Genomic DNA, 19,145 nt, shown 5'->3' on the forward strand with positions numbered 1-19,145 from the left:
CCTTCTTATATTTTATTTAGAGACTGGGTCTAGTAATTTGCTTATGGCCTTGCTAAGTTGCTGAGGCTGGCTTTGAACTTGAGATCCTCCTGCCTCAGCCTCCAGAGCTGTTGGGATTACAGGCATGTGCCACGTTGCCCAGTTCAATGTGTTGTACCCTCTTAATGTAGCATGTATAAAACCATAGCTTTCTCAGATCAGAAGGATTTCTTGGAGGTTTTATAGTAAATAGCTCTACATGTTGTACCCTGTAACCTGAAAACCTGGTTGTCTTGGTCACTGTTATTTACCTATGACCAGTTTGGTTGTTGGTTTATAATATGTGGCTAATAAATGAATATTCAGGAAAGAAGGTCAAGTTGGCAATTTTGTCTAGTCGTATTATACAGGGTCAACATGTTTATAAAGAAGAGCCAGTTGCCAAAACTCAAGTGACATACTCTTTGCTCATATGGTCTCTCAACACCAGTCCTAAAATAATCACACAGTAAGGCCTTGCAATCTTTGGTTTTGAAATTAGATATCCTCTAATGTGTGCACAAAATAAGCTTTCTTCAAATTAGAATAATTCAGCAATTATTGTTCACCCCCCAGCTGACCATCAGGGTAAAGCTGCCAAGGTGGTCTACCAAACCCATCCATGCCTGAGAGTACAAAACAAACTCATCAAAGAACCTGCCTCAGTAAATAGTGATGCCTCAACAGTGTTTCTAATAACAAATGAATAAAGTCAATCACAAAATATTTTTAAACTTGTTTCAGAAATACAAAAGGTGCAGGATTGAGAATATTTATGTGACTTTTAAAAAATCTTAAGTGGCATCATAATTACTGCTGACGTCCTGGTGGTGGGCAAGAAAGTAGTGAAAACCTAAGAAAATGAAAATGTTTTTAGTAATAAAACAGATTTATTGATCATATTTTCCCTATCACCCATGTACTTGAAAGTTTCCTGGTAAGGACATCCAACACAGGGTGGAAGCTATCACTTCCCACAAGAAGAAAAGCTCAAAACAAGAAAAAAGCTGAAGGAACTAAAGAATAATGAATTTTCTATCTCCATCAGAGAACATAGGTCACAGGGCAAATCACCAGTCATAAAATCTGGACAAACAGGTAAGTACAAAGAATCCAGCCAAGATCAGATTGCCTGAAGCTAAAGCAGACGGACTTAGTAACTAACAGGAACATATTTATAATTTCGACCAATTGTGGAGGCTCATTGTGGACTACTTTAAGAATTAAAAGCTCTTGGGGCTTCAAGTGTCAAGGGAGACTCTGCACTTTGGTGGGGTTTACCTCCAGGAACCCCATCATGTTCTCACAATGAAGGTAGAAGAAGAATCTCCTCAGGGAAGGGAAAAATAGTTTGAGAGTGTTTTAGATTGTTCTCCATAAGAAAAAAAGAGCCAAAAGACACAGTTTCTATTTTAGAAGGAGTTCTTAGGGAAGCCCAAAGATAAGGCAGGGGAAAAAAAAAAAGGAAGCAGAATTTTCCGGTACTTGTAGTCATAGCAAGAATTAAACACAGCATAGCTCCTACACAGATTAACAAAAAACCTGATATTAAAAGTCTTATGTTCTCAATTCTTATCATGAGACATCATTTCTGGTTTTCAACTGGAAATAAAACAAAACAGAGATGAAACAAAGTCTGCTAAAGAAAATTTCACAATGAGAAATTTAAAATATTTTCAACTAAATAAAAATCAGAATGCAACTTACAAAATTTGGTAAGCATAGAGAAAAAAATGCTTAGCAGAAATTTTAAACATTGAATGCATATATCACAAAAGAAAAAAGGTCTAAAATTCACAATTTAAACTTCCATCTTAGAAAACAAGAGCAAGAAGTACAACATAAACCAAAAACAATCATATGAAAGACATAAAAATTAAAACAAAAACCAGAATGAAAATAGGAAAAATAATTACAGAAAATTAACAAAACCAAAGGCTGGTCATTTAAAAATGATTGATAAAACTGATAAATGTCTAGTTAGTGAAAAAAAAAAAAAAAAGAGAGAGAGAGAGATGATGTAGATTACTAATATTAGAAATGAAAGTGTGGTCATCACTACTGATCCCTTGGACATTAACAAGATAAGGGAATAATATGAATAGTTCTGTAACTTCAAATTTCTTAACTGAGATAAACTAAACCAACCCCTTAAAAGAAATTACCAAAACTCACACAAAAAGAAAAATGTACATATCTATATTTGTAAAGGGAAGTGAACCAATACTTTCCAAAAAAGAAATTATAAGGATTAGGTGGCTTAATTGATTAATTTTATCATATATTTAAGAAAGAAATGCTAACAGTTCTCTACAATACCCATCACAAAAACGTAGCAGGGGGTACACTCACTAAGTCATTCTGCAATACCAGTATTACCTCATTCTGAAATCAGAACACATTGTAAAACCCATTAAAAGAAAGAAAAACTAGAAATCAGTAATTCTCCTTGACACAAATGTATAAACTCTCAACAAAATATTAGCAAATTAATTCCAACAATGTATAAAAATAATTGTGTACTACAACCAAGTAGGATTTATCAGGTATACTAACTAGTTGAACATTCAAAAATCAACTCATGCACATTTTGAACATTCAAAAATCATCTATTATAGAAAGTTATATCAATAACTACAGAAAAGCATTTGTTAAAATCCCACACTCATTCATGATTAAAAACTCTTAGCAAACTAGGAATAAATAAAACTTCTTTAACTGGATGGAGAAAAATCTAGAAAAACAAAAAACAAACAAACTAAAAAAGAAAAAAAAAAAACTACAACTAATATAACATAAAACCTAATGCTGAGAAACTACAAGTTTTTTCCTTAAGTGAACTAGGTGGACTAACTGTTCCTGTGAATATTAAGTCCTAATTCTTGAAACAGCTATAGTTTACCTTATTTGAAAGAAGTGTCTTTGCAGCTATAACTAACCTAAGGTTTTGAGATGAAAAGATTACGCTGAATCGTCTGAGAAGGTCATAAAGGCCACCTCAATACCTCAATGTCTTTATAAGAGAGAGGTTAGGGGAAAGAAAAGATTCACAAAGAAGTTAATATGACCAAAGTCACAGAGATTAGAGTATCGTAGTCACAAAGCAAGGAGCCATGAGAAGCAGAAGAGACAAGAAACAAATTTTCCCTTACAGCCTGGTAGGTGTGTGATCCTGCTGAAGTCTTGATTTTGAACTTCTGGCTTCCAGAACTAAGACAGAATAAAATCTTATTGTTTTAGCCATTAGTTTGTGGTAATATGTGATAGCAGTAACAGAAAACTGATAATACTGGGAATGAGGTAAAGTTGTCATCTCTCAACTTTCTTATTAATGTTGTTGTACTAGAAGTCCCAACTAAGCAGTGAGAGAAAAAGAAAAAAGTAAACAGACTGGAAAGAATGGGACTGTTTTCAGATGACCTGGTTGAATATGTAGAAAATCCCAAAGAATCAACAAAAATATTTTTAAGCACTAATAAGCAATCATAGCAACACTGTAAGATGAAATCTATTTGAAGAAGTTAATTAGTTTCTAATACACCAGCAAATAACAATTGGAATTTGAAATTTAAAATGCTGTGTCATTTATATGACCAACAAACAAAAGAAAGAAATTCATACTTGGGTATAAATTTAATACACTCTCTCTCTCTCTCTCTCTCTCTCTATATATATATATATATATACATATATATATATATATATACACACACACACACACACATACACACTATATATGTATATATACAAACACATTATACATATATGATTTATGTGAGAAATATTCAAAATTATGTTCAATTACATATATATCAATGTACAGAAAAATCTATGTTCATGAATATCAAGACTAAATACTATTAAGATGTAAGTTCTTCCCAATATGATCTATAGGAATCGGTTTATAGACACAACATCAAAAGAATGGTCCCTGAAGAAAAAAAATGATCAATTGGATTTTGTGAAAATTGAAAACTTGAGCTTTGCAAAAGAAACTGTGAAGGGAAAGAAAAGACAAGACACAGAATGGTAGAATACATCCACAATGCACATACCCAATAAAGACCCAGTATCCAAAATATACCAAGAACTCTTAAAACTCAACAATACGAGAACTATCCAATTTTAAAAATGGGAAAAGAGCTTATGGAAACCAAACCACAGAAGATACACAAACAGGAACTATGCAGAGGAAGAGATGCTTTAATTAACATCATGTCATTAGGGAACTGCAAACTAAAACAACAATGAGATACCAGTACACACTTATTAGGATGACAAATTCAAACAAACTGGCAATTCCAAATGTTGATGAGGAAACAAGAAGAGTAACAAGAATTCTCATTCTTTATTGATGGAAATGCAAAATGATACAGCCACTCTGGAAAACTGGTAGGTTTTGAAAATCTAAACTCTTACCACACAATCCTATAATCAAGCTCTTGGGGATTTACCCAACTAAGTTGAAAACTTAGGTTCACACAAAAATCCATTCAGGGATGTTTATAGAAAGTTTATTCTTCATAAATTATCCTTGAACAGGTGAATGTACAAACTGTGGTACATCTATAATGTAATATTTTATGACTTTAAAAAAGAGCTATCAGGGCTGGGGAGAGAGCTCAGTCGGTAGAGTACTTGCCTTGCAAGCACAAGGCCCTGGGTTCAATCCCCAGCACCACAAAAAAAAAAAAAAAAAAAAAAGAGCTATCAAACCATGAAAAGACATGAAAGAATCTTAAATGCATAGTGATAAGTGAATAAAGTCATTTGAAATGGCTGCCCACTGTATGATTCCAATGATATAACATTCTGGAAAAGTCTAATCGTAATAGAGACAAAGGTTACCAGAGGTTCAGTATTGGAAAATTTTAGGGCGGTATAAACTATTCTGTATGAAATTGTAATGGTAGATTATATGACAATATACATTTATAAAATTCAATCAAACATAAAAATACTAAGAGAGAACTTTATATAAATTCTAGACTTAAATTAATAATACATCAATAGTGGTTCATTAATTTAAGCAATGAACACACCACACATGTAAAAATGTTAATAATACAGGAAACTGCCTGGAAAACAGGGTTAAAAGTGAGAATGCTAATATCTGTTCAATTTTTCTGAAAATCTAAAACTGTTCTAAAAAAAAATCAAGTCTTTGAATTTAGAAAAAGGAAAACACACTTTCATGAAACTTATTTGAGATGGTCTCTGGGGACAAGATGCAGAAATTCCTATTTCAACATCAAGGAAAGTTATCATGGCTACTAAAGCATGAGTCCATTGCTTTAGGCATACAGAGTTCGAAGGTGGGTATAATAACTGGTTTGAAGTGGAGGTAATGTCAAGAACAGGGCTCAACTCTTAAAGAACAGGGTGTGGCAAAGCCATATTTCCTCAAGATAAGCCATCTGAATGAAGCCAGGCTTTGGAGAGGATACACATGTAAATATTGGCCTCTGTTTAGACTATTCAGTAACAAGAAGTGTACAAATTGTATAGTCTCCTCATGCAAGATAAAATTTCTTTCACCAGAAATAATGGACATATTTTTGAGAGTGCACAATAGGAAAAATGTGTGTATGTGTGTACATGAGTGTTTTTAGTGTCAGAAAATGCTCAGCTTTGTTTCCTCAATGCATCCAGTTAGAATACTATTTATGCATACATAGTTAATAAGTAATATATAGTAATTAAGTAATAAGTAATATATAGTTAATAAGTAATATATAGTATATTACATGTCATCATATGCTATATAATATTACATGTAAGTAATTTAGTATAGTACATCTTAAATTATTGTAACACACCTATTAACATATTAAGAATAACATCTTAAGAGCTGAGAATGGGAGAAGAGCAGAGCAACTGAGTGGCATGGCAAACTCCTCTCCTCTCTCCTCACCTGGCTTTCATGGCCCACCCACTACCTGTTCTCTGCCCGGGGATTGAACCCAGGGTCTCATACATGCCATCTAAGTGCTGTGTTTCTGAGCTACATTCCCAGTCCCATGAATCTGCTTTAATTGCTTCAAAAGAACACCTTCTACCATGGCCACCTCTGCAAGTTCCCACTTGAACAAAGACATCAAGCAGGTGTATATGTCCCTGGCACCGGATAAGAAAGTCCAAGCTATGTATATCTGGATGGATATATTGATGGTACTGGAGAAGGACTTCGCTGTAAGACACACCCTGGACTCTGAGCCTGAGAGTGTAGAAGAGTTGCCTGAGTGGAATTTTGATGGCTCTCTACTTTTCAGTCTGAAGGCTCCAATAGTGACACACATATCTTGTACCTTCTGCCATGTTTCAAGACCCTTCCTGCAAGGATCCCAACAAGCTGGTGTTCTATGAAGTTTTCAAGTATAACCGAAAGCCTGCAGAGACCAATTTAAGGCACACCTGTAAATGAATAATGGATGTGGTGAGCAACCAGCACCCCTGGTTTGGAATGGAGCAGGAATACACTCTCATGGGCACAGATAGTCACCCCTTTGGTTGACCTTCCAATGGCTTTCCTGGTCCCCAAGGTCCATAATACTGTGATGTGGGAGCAGATGAAGTCTATGGCAAGGATATTGTGGAGGCTCATTACCAGGCCTGCTTGTATGCTGGAGTCAAGATTACAGGGACAAATGCTAAGGTCATGCCTGTCCAGTGGGAATCCCAAATAGGACCGTGTGAAGGAATTCACATGGGAGATCATCTTTGGGTGGCCCGTTTCATCTTGTATCCTGTATGTGAAGACTTTGAAGTGATAGATACCTTTGATCCCAAGCCCATTCCTGGAAACTGGAATGGTACCGGCTGCCACACCAACTTTAGTACCAAGGCCATGAAGGAGGAGAATGGTCTGAAGTACATTGAGAAGGCCATCGAGAAACTAAGCAAGAGGCCACATCCAAGCCTATGATCCCAAGGGGGGTTGGACAATGCCCCATACCTGACTGGATTCCACAAAACCTACAACAATGACTTTCCTGCTGGCGTGACCAACCATAGTGCTAGCATTCGTCTTCCCCGGACTGTCAGGAGAGGAAGGGTTACTTTGAAGACCATTGCCCATTTGCTAATTGTGACCCCTATGCAGTGACAAAAGCCCTCGTCCACACTCTTCTCAATGAAACTGGTGATAAGCCCTTTCAGTAGAAAAACTAAGTAAACTAGACCTCAGTCATTAAACCAAGCCCCTCCTAGTTCCGCATCCCACTCCAACTCTTCACCCTCTCTGTTGTCATGCTGTTCTTGATTGTGACTCAAAGGGTGGAATACCAAGGTCTTTTTTTATTCCTTGTGTCCAGTTAATCTTGCTTTCTTAGGCCAGGACAGAGGTGTTAAGCTCCTAACCTCAGCACCACAGACTCTTTAACCTGTCCCTGGAGCTTTCTGATGCGTAGGGGAGGGTGGGGGGCACAGCCATATTCCTCCTCGGTGTGCCTGGCTTTAGGCATGGCTGTGGGATGCAGCATGTTTGGGGGACTGGGGAGTACATTTTCTTCAAGTTTGCTTAAAGTGGTGAGGTTAGGTTAGAATTTCCCCTCTTGGTGGAAAACTCTATTTCTTAAGGTATAATCAGCTTTCTATAGAGAAGGGTGTGGGTGGTGGTCAGCGAGAGAAACACAAGTCTCCTTCTGCAGCACTTCCATTGCTTGGGGCTGCATGCCCTCCCACGGACACAAAGCCGAGTAAACTAGTAGATGGCCCTGCCTTAAAATATAAAGTTCTTAGTGCTTGGACCTTCATTTATAACATAAAGCCGAGTCGTGTTTTTATATTTAAATATAAAAACAAAAATATTATGGGTGTGTGGGCATGTGTTTTTCTAAGGGAGGAAACCATCTTTGTCACTGGGTGCTAAATTTGAGGCCAATACTTTGGTTTAGAAATAAAGGAAATCCTTAGGAGCAGGGGTGGGGGAGTGTGGTACCGGAAAAGCTGGTTACTAGGGGCTCTTGGTCTTCATTGCCACTTCTGGGTTGCCTGTCCTGTCTACCCTTCTTCAGGAGGTGGGCCCTGGACAGCAGCCAGGTGGATTCACATGACTGGTGTTCACCTGAGTCCAGTGGCGAGGTTTAAGACCCCCACAGTCGTCCATGGGCTTCAGGGAGCAAGTTGGCTGGCCCATGTGAGCATGTTCCTGACAAGAGACATTGGATTATTTTCTGGTGAAACTAGCATGTCACCAAAGTAGACCTTTTTTTTTTTTTTTTCTTTTTAACCAATCTCAAAGCTTTTTATTTTTTTTCTATTTTTTTTATTGTAAACAAATGGGATACATGTTGTTTCTTTGTACATGGCGTAAAGGCATACCATTTGTGTAATCATAAATTTACATAGGGTAATGTTGTTTGATTCATTCTGTTATGTTTTCCCTTCCCCCTCACCCCTCCCACCCCTCTTTTCCCTCTATACAGTTCTTCATTCCTCCATTCTTGCCCCCCTCCCTCACCCTAACTCTAACCCTAACACTAACCCCTCCCACCCCCCATTATGTGTCTCATCCACTTATTAGCAATATCATTCGTCCTTTGGTTTTTTGAGATTGGTTTATCTCACTTAGCGTGATATTCTCCAATATCATCCATTTGCCTACAAATGTCATAATTTTATCATTCTTTATGGCTGAGTAATATTCCATTGTATATATATACCACAGTTTCTTTATCCATTCATCAATTGAAGGACATCTTGGTTGGTTCCACAGTCTGGCTATTGTGAATTGAGCAGCTATGAACATTGATGTGGCTGTATCTCTGTAGTATGCTGATTTTAAGTCCTTTGGGTATAGGCTAAGGAGTGGGATAGCTGGGTCAAATGGTGGTTCCATTCCAAGTTTTCTAAGGAATCTCCACACTGCTTTCCAGAGTGGCTGCACTAATTTGCAACCCCACCAGCAATGAATGAGTGTACCTTTCTCCCCACATCCTCGCCAACATCTGTTGTTGCTCATATTCTTGATAATCGCCATTCTAATTGGGGTGAGATGGAATCTTAGGGTGGTTTTGATTTGCATTTCTCTTATTACTAGAGATGTTGAACATTTTTCCATATGTTTGTTGATTGCTTGTAGATCTTCTTCTGTGAAGTATCTACTCATTTCCTTAGCCCATTTGTCGATTGGATTATTTGTATTCTTGTTATAGGGTTTTTTGAGTTCTTTATAGATTCTGGAGATTAATGCTCTATCTGAAGTATGATTGGCAAAGATTTTCTCCCACTCTGTAGCTCTTTCTTCGCCTTGCTGATAGTTTCCTTTGCTGAGAGAAAGCTTTTTAGTTTGAATCTATCCCAGTTATTGATTCTTGCTTTTATTTCTTGTGCTATGGGAGTCCTGTTGAGGTGAAAGACCTCTACCATGAGAACTACAGAACACTAAAGAAAGAAATTAAAGAAAACCTTAGAAAATGGAAAGATTTCTCATGTTCTTGGAAAGGAAGAATTAATATTGTCAAAATGGCCATACTACCTAAAGTGCTATACAGATTCAATGCAATTCCAATTAAAATCCCAATGACGTACCTTACAGAAATAGAGCAAGCAATTATGAAATTCTTCTGGAAGAATAAGAAACCCAGAATAGCTAAAGCAATCCTTAGCAGGAAGAGTGAAACGGGGTGTCGCAATACCAGATCTTCAACTATACTACAAAGCAATAGTAACAAAAACGGCATGGTATTGGTACCAAAATAGAAAGGTAGATCAATGATACAGAATAGAGGACACAGACACAAACCCAAATAAATACAATTTTCTCATACTAGACAAAGGGGCCAAAAATATGCAATGGAGAAAAGATAGCCTCTTCAACAAATGGTGCTGGGAAAACTGGAAATCCATGTGCAACAGAATGAAACTAAACCCATATCTCTCTCCATGCAGAAAACTAAACTCAAAATGGATTAAGGACCTTGGAATCAGACCAGAGACCCTGCAGATTATAGAAGAAAAAGTAGGTCCAAATCTTCAACATATTGGCTTAGGACCAGACTTCCTCAACAGGACTCCTAAAGCAGGCCTTTTGATACATTAAATTTTTTAAAAGCAAAACAGAAGTTTAGATTTTAATCAAATTTGTAGGGTTTCTAAGTTTTCAAAATTGTCTGCGTCAGCTGTCTCCTTCCACTCTTCTCTTGGAGGAGTTGGGGACAGGGCTGGAGGAAAACATTCTTGTAATGTTGTATCCCCGTGTCTTTTCTCCCAAGGCAGAATATTCCTTTGTTAAGATTTCTTAGGAGTTACCCTTTTTTCTTCTAAAATAAACAAACCCCACCTCCATCCTGCATTTCCCCTACTGTTCTCTGGTTTTTGTGCTGGCCGCAGCAGGCCAGCTGTGGTTTTCTCTTGCCATGACAACTTCTAATTGCCGTGTACAGTATGTTAGAGTTAGATAACTCCTTATTGTAAACAAACTGTAACTGCCCAGAGCAGCGCTTATAAATCAACCTAACATAAAAAAAAGAACATCTTAAGTTATTCACATACCATAAAATTTACTCTAAGTATAATAAATAGTATATAGTATTATTTATGTAGTAGCATATATTACATAAATAATACATCTTATATTACTATAGCATATATACTATTTATATGTAATACAAATAATACAAGATGTATTTTATGATATATGATATAAATATATCTATTAACATAGTAATAGATATATTATTCACCTACCACAAAATTTACCCTATTAAAGTATGAAAGACTATAGTTTTTAGTATATTCACAAAGACGTACATCTATCACTACTATCTAATTTGAGAAACCAAACCTTATTCGGAGCACAGGCTTCAATTTGAGAGCAAAGGAACTGATGAGCCAGGGAGCTGATCTAAAAGAAGCATCCTTGATTTTTAAGAAGAGTTGACTTACTTTGCATGTTACTTAACATCCTGTCAGTATTTAAAAGGTTTCCTTCCTTCCAGTAATCATGCAGGCTGATACTTTTTAAAGTTTCCACACAGAAGATTGTCATCCTGACCCGAAGAAAAAATTGAGTGTAAAAATGTACACATTTGGACTGAATAATGAAAAAGAGGTGGAGGAGTACACAGGAAGAGGCAGAAAAGGAGAGTCTAGGCCAAAGGTATACAGTAGGGAAAATAAAAAAGTTTCTAGGGCACTGCAGAAAGACAATGTATTCTAGTGATTACCTTTATTAGACTCTATTGGATCAGGAGCCAATTCATTAAACATTAACGGCAGGGGAATGCCATCCATATATTATAAATAGCCATTAAGTTGAGATAGACAGCTCTGCACAGGGTCAGTATGAATTAATAAAAAAACTGAAGCTGGCATTTCAGAATCATAAAAAGATAGATTTAGTGGAAAATATTCAATAAGAATAAGGAAGAACAGTATATATTACACTATTTGTCTGAAGAACAAACTAAAAATGAGAACAAATTTACCATAAACCTAAAAATACCCTTCATGAACGAAATAGGAATTTCTTGAAAATGGTTATCACTTACACTTAAGAATCTTAGCAGTTCAACGTGTGACATTGGCAAATGATAAATGCAAAGACAAATGAGAAGTAGACGTTCAGGTGGAAATTAGACAAAATGTTAATGGAACCAGAATGTCCTCACTGAATATAGTCCCACATATATGTGACAGCAGCAGAACTGACATTAGCAGCAGATCAGTTTTAAATCTCAACATTCTTTATTGGGTTAATCCTGATCTTTATACTTAACTATACCTACAAGGCAAGTTTGCTACAAAATAAAAGTCATTGTTAATTTTAGCATTAATGATCACTGTGTCAACTTTCAAGACACAAAAATTAATATGGCCCTGATTCAGAAAAATTATCAAAAAATTTTAAAATATGGTGGGATGGTGGTAATGGTAGATATAGGAGGTCCATTCATACTAGACTATTGTTTAACAAATCCATTTAAGGGTTATTATTTAATCCTTTAAGATAATGTACCTGTCTGACGGACTTTGTTATATATTTTTATTGTACGGCTACAGTTAAGTTGCAAGTTAACTTGGGACTTTTGTCTGCTATAAATGATAGACATAGTTAATGGTCTCACTGCCCTATAGGATATTAGCCAGTCATATCAAACCTGGGAATCTTATTTAATACTACTTTTCCCTCCACCTTTATTTATTTATTTATTTATTTATTTAAATACATTTATTCAATGTCATGATCAGACTATTACATCTAGCAATCAACAACATGGGTGCAAAAAAAAAAAAGCCTACATTAATACTTTACACTTTCCACATAATAAAAAATAAAATAACCTATTATACAATTTGTCACAAATACAATCCTCCAGTTTTTTTGCCCATACACATGATTATTGTCTAAACCATGCCTTCTTTGTAGCAGCTAGGCCCTGCTACCACTTTGCTTGGCTGAGTTCACAAATCTGTTGCCACCTGTAGCTCCCTGTCACTTCTCTGGCTCTCCTCTCCTGCTAAGCTTAGTTTCCTGGCAGTGTTAAAACCTTCTGCCACTTCTGTAGCTACTGCTGCTGCCGGAATTGCCACATCCACCTTGGTTTCATGGTTTGGCAAAGTATTGGCCTCCACCACCGTAAGGTCCAGAGCTTCTGCCTCTAAAGTTTCTACCCTTCATGAGTCTAAAATTGGATAACTGATTGTTGTAATTGCAAAAATCATTGTAGATTCCACCACCTCCAAAATTGCTTGTCATTTCCAAATCCACTGGAGCCATCCCTGATGCCACCATATCCACCACCCTATGCTGCCACCAAAGCCACCATGACTACTGAAGTTTCCTCCATGAACAAAATTGTCATTTCCACCAAAACCACCTCCACAACCACCACCAAAGTTTCCAAAGTCACTTCAACCTCTTTAGTTAGATAAAGTACTAGCCATCTCCTGCTTTGACAGAGCTTTGCTCAATTCACAGTATGGTATTTTTGAATGACAATCTTATCCATAGTCATAGTTGTCAAAAATTAAAAAAACAAAGCCCCTCTTCTTTCTACTGCCTCTGTCAAGTTATTTCAGTAACTTCAATTTTCTTGTACTATTCAAAATAATCTCATAAGTGATGTTCTTCAGTGTCTTCTTTAATGCCACCAACAAATATTTTTTCACAGTTAAATGGGCCCCTGGTCTTTGAGAATCTTGAGTCAGCTCTCTTTGGTTCGACAACTCTTCCATCCACCTTGTGTGGTCTTGCATTCATGGCTGCATCCACTTCCTTCACAGTGAAAAACCCAAAGCCCCTGGAGCACTTGGTGTTTGAGTCTTTCATTATTGCACAGTTCCTGAGTGTTCCCCATTGTTCAAAATGGTTTCTCAGACTCTCACCTGTTGTTTCAAACCTCAGCCCTCTGACGAATAGCTTCCGTAGCTGTTTGGGCTCTTTAGGTGATTCTGATTTAGACATGATGGCAGTAGAAAGAGAGACTTCAGTGATGTCTTAATTTAGCTGAATGTAGTATTCTGGTAAGTGAAACACAGTTTCCTTCCATGATACCCTTCCCAAATGTGGGAATAATGCTTTTGTGACATGCAACATATAATGAACATGCCAACCAATGCATAACTTCTCCCTCTAGACTGTAGTTGCCTCGGATGGCGGTGAAGTCATCCAGGGCTTTGGCCGCGCTCCCCTCGTCCAGGTTCAGCTCCTGGCATAGGGCCTGCAGAGCCTCCCGGCCACGGTGACCACCGTGGCCCCGTCAGCGTGGGGCTTGTCCTGGAACATCCCCGCAGGCCCTGCGGGCCGCGAGCCTCGACCCCCGGCTCCTTTCTCCCTCCCGAGCGTGGTACCCACCTTATTTTTTCATTTACAGAATACTTATCACTACCCAGATCCTTAACATACCATGAATTTCATTGGTTTCTTCATTAAAGACTTATTAAGTCTAGTATTTATTCAATACATGTACTATAGTCACATTTCTAACACTGAAAATAATTGTTTGTGGCAGACCCTTAGATCTCAAGGGAGGGAGTGAAAGAGGAGGAAAGGAAGGAAGGAAAATATCTTGCCCTTCATCAAGAACCTATGTAAAAAATTCAAAAAAAGAAATTAACACCTTCTTCATAAATCTGTGCAAACCAAGGCTTACATGAATTGCCTGTGATACAGTCAAGCTGGGACAGAGCAAACAGCAAATAATGACAATGTTCATTGACAAAGTAAAAGCCTTTTGACCTAATTTCGGGTCTTCCATTGAAAATACAGTTTCTGACATGCAGAGTATCAACAGCAACTATTTAAATTCTCCTTTGTTTTTGTCACCATTTTGAGATGTGAATAAACTCAAGTTATGGGTAGCAATGCCAAGAATAGGTTTATACCCTATGAATTATCACTACAGTGGTTTGTCATCCATCCCCAAAGTAGACCTCTGAGTTACATCATGGAATGAGACAGACACAGGAAATGGATCTTGAAAGGTATAAATGACATTTTCACACTGCCTGCAATGGCTTTTGCATGTGTTGATTTGGTGAAGGTGAACTACAGTCTCCTGTCCTTCAATCAAGCATAATCTAGATGCTGCACTGAAGGAGTTGAAGGACATTTGTGTCATCTGTGTAATTAGTTGAATTTAAGTTTAGGAGGTTTTCCTAGGGGGTGGGGTGGGACTTCACCAGTTAGAGCTGAGGGGTCTTGTACTTGATGCTGAGATCTTGGCTGGGGCCAACAGGGAGAACACTTTCCTTCCCTGGCAGCCAGCCTCTCCACACCTCACAACATGCTGGTTAAGTTCTATCTCAGGCAAGACAGGTAGCCAGAGAGCAAGAGGGGGCAGGAGGTGGGCTGAACGGGAGAGAATAGGAAGGAAACAAACCAACACCATGTCCTAGTGGTGCATAGGAAGATTCTAGAACAAGACGTAGGATTGGAAATACAATTGTGCATATTTTTGGAAAACAGAATATGCCACAATATTCTTTGGCTATTTTTCTGATGGCTTACTTACTGTTTTCTTAATGAGCTTTAGAAGCTTTGAATAACTTAGGATAATTAACCCTATGAAAGTGATACGAGTTGCAAAGATTCTTTCTCAAATCAATGTATTTTTGTTATTATTTTTATGTATCTTTTTTCTTTTCTAAGTCCCTTGGTAGAATGCAAATTTTACTGAATGGGATTGAATTTTTAAACAAAGTACTTATAAAGGACATTTTCAATATTAGTGCATATCGGCAAAGTAATTTACAATGATTTTCACAGTACCCAATCTTTCTCTCAAAATGATATTTACAAGTTTAAACATATTTTGATATCAGAGTTGCCTGTGAATGTTCCTTCTGACTAGCAGACTAATCTACTATAGCAACCATAATGAAAATGTTATTTAAAAATCAGACAGAAGAGCATCAGGGAAAGTCGGTGTTTGCTATTTAAATTATGTTTTATATCAACGAGCTTAAAATACTGTGGAGATATATCATTTCATCTCGTTTTCTTCCATTTTAATGTCACTGAAAGGTCAAGGGATAATCCAGAGATCAGCTCTTCATCCCCTGCACACTACCACCTCCCCCAAATTCGGGAATATAAATTCGAATGTAAGATGCTCTCTACCCAAGATCTTAAAATAAGTTTTTTCATGCTACCCAAGCAGAGAAAGTATTACTTTCAAACAAATGATATATGAATTAGCTCAGTGATACTCCTTTTAACACATTTATAACAGCAGGACAGGAGATTAAATAGTATCAGGAGTAGCAGGTTCTATTTTTGCTTCTGATCCAGAAAAATGCTGCCACTTTTCAAATTCCCTTAAACAATGAACTCAGTCACATTATCTCTAAAATGGGGACAATCTCACCTCTGTAGCTGTCTGATATAGTTACAATGAAGGTAAAGAGGAGTTTATATCTACTTAATGTGGCATTACACTGTTAAGAGTATTATATACAAGGTTGTTTATCAAAACTAACACTTAGACCATTGTTTACAACACATATTCAATACTTAATAACTTTTACCAGGTGTTTTTTGTTACACTGCTTTAAGAATTTGAAGGGATCAAGTGAGGAAACAGGTGATCCAATATCTGATTAACTGTTCAGTACCCCATAGAGAAAAAGAGGGGAGGAGTTAGAGAAGGAAGATAAGAATGAAATTTAGATAATGAAGAGAAGGGACTCCAGGTCCTCTGATTCTTTGTCCTGCTAAGCTGAGAAAACTACACACTTCATCAACAATAGTTAGGTCTTGCCCTGCCTCTGTCATTCACTAGTGCCATGACCTTGGGAGAGACAGAGAAGTCCTGTGTTTCAGTTATCCATTGCTACTTAAAAAGGATCCTCCAAAACTCAGTAGCTTAAAATGATCACAGATAATTGTCATTTCATACAGATAAAAACTGTGGGTCAGAAATTTCAAAACCAGCTTAGCTGAATGGTTCTGGCTCAGTCTATCCAGGAAGCTGTGGTCAAAATTTCTTCCAGGTGAAGAATAATTTGCAGACTTGAATGGAACTGAAAGATCCCTTCAAAGGTGGCTCTCTTACAATGCTGGAGAGTTGGTGCTGGCTGTTGGGAGACTTTTTTCCTTACCACCTGAAGCTCTCTGCAGGCCTGCTAAAGCCCACACAATGGTGACTGGTTTCGCCCAAAGTGAGTAAGATTTTAAGACCTAGCCTCAGACAATGCACACCATGGTTTTCACTGCATTCTACAGGCCAAAGAAATCAACTTAATACAATGAAGGTGGAGAATTCACCAGGGTGTGGATATAAAAAGGTGAAGATTAATGAAGACATCTGGAAGTTTGGTTGCAAAGCCCTCTAAATCTGACCCAGCATCTGCAAAATGCAGATGGCAATGACTTCTACCTCACAGGGCTGATAGAAACATCAAATGACACAATGTTATCCAGAAATTGTTATTAATTGCCAGTTTTCCTCACTCATTCCATACTCCTTCTAGGTTCTTGTATAATACATATGCGTACCTGTTTCTGTATTGTGTGTCTAGTCTCTCTGTGCCTGTGGATCCCTTTGGCTATGTGCTGAAGCCTATGCATTGCTTCCAAGAATAGTATTTTGAAATCTTAAAAAAAAAAAAGAAAAGAAATACACAGTATGACAGAGAATACAAACTATGCTAAAATACAGCTATCAAAATATTTTTAAATATTTGTGATCTAATACATAATTCTTTATTAAATAATGAGACAGTGGAAAGTCTACTAACTACTGTGTTTTCAGAGGAATGATAAGCTTAGTTGGTATTTTGAGTTTTAAAATGACTACAATATGATTAGATAGTATCTTTGATTTCTACTGGTGACAAAGTCACAAGTATTGCCACTGTTACTGTGGTCTTTAGCCAATATTCATACTTGAATATTGGGCTCAATTCTAGCTAGAGGTTGATGTAAGGAAGGACAGAGCTTCCTTTTCCCATCCATATACATAGATGTCATGAACACAATCCATAGACACAAATGGTGATCATTGAACTCTGAACTAAACTTCTTGTTCTATACATTTAAAGAACATAAGAGAGAGACAAAAGTTCTAATGTTTAATCTCCTCTACATAGATAATAATTTTCTTCCTATTTAAATTTTTGACTGTGCACAGGATTATCTAAAGTCTTCCATGGTGCTCTCATTTCAAAATGATCACTCTTCGAATTGGACATATACCTATATAATACTTTCATTTAAATGCATTTTAATGAATCTTTAGGCCTAGATAAATGGATTTACAGAAGTGGTACATTAAAAGGCCATTTTAAGTTTGGGATCGAAAGAACCTTTAATTTATAGCTCCAGAAAATATCCATTCCATGGCTCAAAGATCCTTGTGGATTATAAAAGAGGAAATGACTAACAGAAAAGGAATTATTCACCACATTATTAAACATGACAAAAAGCTTCTGAATTGGAGCTTAAAATGGGCTATTTAAGATTCCAGCAATCCCTGGGACTTTGGCAACAAAAATGTTCAAAAGCCTTTTATAGTTGCTGTCAGATTTCTGTAAAGCATTTGAGATTCCTGTGAACTTATTTATATAACAAGCTAAAACCTGAAGCTGACTTGAAAGTCTTTCTATTCTAATTATGTAGAATTGGAAATGCCTAGAAATGATGTTTCATGTTCTCCCAAGAATATTCTCCTGCAATGGTGGTTTCAGAACCGGGTGTTTAGAAGCAGGAAAGAGCATGTAGCTGCTATGGCTTATTATAAGGAGTAGTTACAGCGGATATACAAACTACAGTTTAGTAAAGCGGTTTCAAAGAACTGCTATTAGCTATTCTCTCTGCAGCAGCCCATTCTAAATGACTGCTCATATTGTTCCCTCCTGGCCTACTACGGTGGTTTATTTCTGAAGCTCTACAGTTCATGTGTAATCATGTAGCAAAATAATTCAGGGCATAATGACCCACCAGGATCTCAGCTGATTGAAGTTCTTATCACAATACTGTTACTGATGCTCTCTGGGGCTTCCCAAGCCATCACTTTCACCTCTTCTGCTTCAGCATTCAACCTGGCATCTGGCTCCTCTATGTTCAGAAGAGTCAGTATATGCTCCAAGGTAGAAATGGTCTAATAATAATGATGATGATGATGATGATGATGATGATGATGATGGTGGAGGTGGTTTAGGGGGAGAGTAATGTGCTTGATGGCTTCTAAAATGACTTCTAAAGATCCCGCCTCCTGCTTTTCACACCCACATGTGATATTCACTCCCTATGAGCTCGGGCTGCTCTTAGTGATGGCCTTTTAAGAAACAGATTATGATTAGTTTAAAAAACACTGTGGCTCCACCTCTCATTTGTCTCTGGCTCTTACTGTTTGCCACATCAGACAAAGAAAGTTTCCCATTGGAGATCTTCATTCATATGGCAAGGAACTGAGGCTAACAGTCTAACACCCCAGAAGAACTGAATCCTGCCAACAACCATGCTACTGATCTTGTAGGAGGAGTGTCTCCAAGTCTCACAATAAGGTACAGAAAAAAATTATCAGACATTAAATGACTTATTCAGATTCCAGACCTAGCAAGGAAAAACCTAGAAAGGGAACATGAAACCAACTCTTTCTTGTTCCAAAAGTTGTGCTTTGTTCACTACATTACACCATGTCCATAGGCATGTTCTTTCCCAATATTGGAGTGTGTTTTGC

At 37.2% G+C, this 19,145-nt stretch overlaps 1 protein-coding gene and 1 pseudogene across 15 annotated transcripts in view; one reads left to right on the forward strand and one right to left on the reverse strand.

The window, feature by feature from the left end:
* Window positions 1-19,145, reverse strand: part of FHIT (fragile histidine triad diadenosine triphosphatase) — a 1,508,523-nt gene that overhangs the window by 545,094 nt on the left and 944,284 nt on the right. The window lies entirely within an intron of this gene.
* On the forward strand, window positions 5,803-10,491 carry LOC306647381 (glutamine synthetase-like; annotated as a pseudogene). The gene is made up of 2 exons (XR_013766926.1): window positions 5,803-8,208; window positions 10,030-10,491. The product of XR_013766926.1 is annotated as a glutamine synthetase-like (transcript).

Source organism: Sciurus vulgaris (assembly GCF_902686455.1).
Source record: "Sciurus vulgaris genome assembly, chromosome: 16".
NCBI lineage: Eukaryota > Metazoa > Chordata > Mammalia > Rodentia > Sciuridae > Sciurus > Sciurus vulgaris.